General features: G+C 74.7%; 1 non-coding gene across 1 annotated transcript; it reads right to left on the bottom strand.

Moving 5' to 3' along the window:
* Positions 1–1,286: 1,286 nt before the first annotated feature.
* On the bottom strand, positions 1,287–1,405 carry LOC128829676 (5S ribosomal RNA). The gene has a single exon (XR_008443386.1). It is a non-coding gene; the product is annotated as a 5S ribosomal RNA (ribosomal RNA).
* Positions 1,406–2,500: the final 1,095 nt, after the last annotated feature.

Here is a 2,500-nt window from a genome sequence, read left to right as displayed (position 1 = left end):
CAGGTCCACCCCAGTCTAGCAATGGGGTTGACCTGGCTGATGGCCGGTTAGTGTCAAGGTAAACTCACCGTCGTCCACAGGAGGGCAGCTCTCAGGCCGTCCGGCTGCGGCTGACTCTGGGGCGGTGCCCGGTCCCGGCAGCGAGGGGCGGGGGGGGGGGCGCGGAGCGACACGGAGCTAACCGGCCCCCGGGGCCGGGGGCGCCTCCCGCGACTTTGGGGGCCGCGGGTCGTCAGTGGCGTGCAGGCCGGGCCTCTCCCGGGGGATTCGGGGGGGGGGGGGGGGCGGTCCTGCGGGCCGGGCGCAGGGGGCTCGAGCGAGCCCGGGCCGGTCCGCCCCGGGGCCGGGGTCTCCGCCTGCGGCTCGGGGGGGCGCGGGTCGTCGGGGGAGGAAGCCCGGGGGAGCTGCACGCCGGCCTGCCAGGCCAGGCCAGGCCTGGCCTGGGTGGCCGCGGGGGGATTCGGGGCGGTCCCGCGAGCCGGCGGCCGGGCGCAGGGGGTCCGAGCGCGTCCGAGCGAGTCCGTCCCGGCCCCGGGGTCTCCCCCTGCGGCTCTGGGGGGCCGTGGGTCCCCGCTGGCGGAAGCCGCTGGGCGCTGGACACCCGCCGTCCGTCCCGCCTGGCCAGGCCTGGCCTGGGTGGCCGCGGGGCGGGGGATTCGGGGCGGTCCCGCGAGCCGGCGGCCGGGCGCAGGGGGTCCGAGCGCGTCCGAGCGAGTCCGTCCCGGCCCCGGGGTGTCCCCCTGCGGCTCTGGGGGCCGTGGGTCCCCGCTGGAGGAAGCCGCTGGGCGCTGGACACCCGCCGTCCGTCCCGCCTGGCCAGGCCTGGCCTGGGTGGCCGCGGGGGGATTCGGGGCGGTCCCGCGAGCCGGCGCCCGGGCGCAGGGGGTCCGAGCGAGTCCGTCCCGGGCCCGGGGCCTCCCCCTGCGGCTTTGGGGGCCGTGGGTCCCCGCTGGCGGAAGCCGCTGGGCGCTGGACACCCGCCGTCCGTCCCGCCTGGCCAGGCCTGGCCTGGGTGGCCGCGGGGCGGGGGGATTCGGGGCGGTCCTGCGGGCCGGCGGCCGGGAGGGTCCGGGCCAGTCCGCCCCATGCCCGGGGTCTCCCCCAGCGGCTTCGGTGGGTCCTCCGCGGAGGAAGCCGGGTGGGGAGCCGGACCCCAGGCGCCCAGACCCGTGACCTGCGGCCGCGACCTCCGACTCGGCAGGAGCGACGAGGGGCTTTCCGGCCCGTCCCCCCCCTCTCCTTCCTCCCCAGAAAAGGAGAGAGAGCTGGCTCGGACCGGGAAAAGCTGCCTACGGCACCTGGGATTCCCAGGCGGTCACCCATCCAAGTACTAGCCAGGCCCGGGACGGTTTACCTTCCGAGATCGGACGGGATCGGGGGCGTTCGGTCCGGTATGGCCGTAGGCACCCGGCCCCCGCGCCTCCTCGCCCGCTTTCCCCTGCCGACGCCCGGGCCTGCCGCACGGTGAGCCCCGGTCGGACTGCCCCCCTGCGGCAGGGCCCCCGTCTCTCGCGGGCCCGGTCCTTTTTTCCTTCTCGAGCTCCGGGGCCCGGGCTGGCCGCCAGAGCCCCTCCGCCCGCCCGCCCTCCCCGGCGTCGGGGAAAATATTGTCCCGGACATCCAGTGCGCCCTGATCCTGTCAGCCGGGGGGGGGGGTGGGTGGGTGGAGGGGGGGCAGTCCCTCGCTGCGGCCGGGGAGGGTGAGCCCAGGGCGGCTTGCCTGCCGTCCGAGTCCCCTCTCGGCCACCAGGTCAACCCCGAGCCGAAAGGGCTGAAAAATTTTCAGAGTCCCCTCCCGGGCACCAGGTCAACCCGTGGAATCGAACGGGTTCGCCTGCTGGCCGGTTCGCTTCCCGGCCACCAGGTCAACCCGTAGGTTTGAACGGGCACGCCCGGTGGCCGCTTTCCCGTCCGGTCACCAGGTCAACCCGGATCTCCCTCCTTCCCTGGGCGCCCCCTCCTCGGAGGCGTCAGGTTCCATTTTCTTTTTCCCCCCAGACTTCCAGGGGCCCGATCCAGTCGGCCGGGAGGCAGTCCCTCGCTGCGGCCGGGGTGGGTGAGGCCAGGGCGGCTTGCCTGCCGTCCGAGTCCCCTCTCGGCCACCAGGTCAACCCCGAGCCGAAAGGGCTGAACATTTTTCAGAGTCCCCTCCCGGGCACCAGGTCAACCCGTGGAATCGAACGGGTTCACCTGCTGGCCGGTTCGCTTCCCGGCCACCAGGTCAACCCGTAGGTTGCCGACGGGGCTAGCCAGTGGCCGGTTTGCTTTCCGGCCGCCAGGTCAACCCCTAGGTTTGAACGGGCACGCCCGGTGGCCGCTTTCCCGTCCGGTCACCAGGTCGACCCGGATCTCCCTCCTTCCCTGGGCGCCCCCTCCTCGGAGGCGTCAGGTTCCATTCTTTTTTCCAGACTTCCAGGGGCCCGATCCAGTCGGCCGGGAGGCAGTCCCTCGCTGCGGCCGGGGAGGGTGAGCCCAGGGCGGCCTGGTCCATGTCTCTAGT

This window comes from Malaclemys terrapin, unplaced genomic scaffold (assembly GCF_027887155.1).
Source record: "Malaclemys terrapin pileata isolate rMalTer1 unplaced genomic scaffold, rMalTer1.hap1 scaffold_103, whole genome shotgun sequence".
In the NCBI taxonomy this organism is placed as follows: Eukaryota; Metazoa; Chordata; order Testudines; family Emydidae; genus Malaclemys; species Malaclemys terrapin.
The sequence above is the reverse complement of the archived record's forward strand: the minus strand, read 5'-3'. Positions and strand labels throughout refer to the sequence as shown.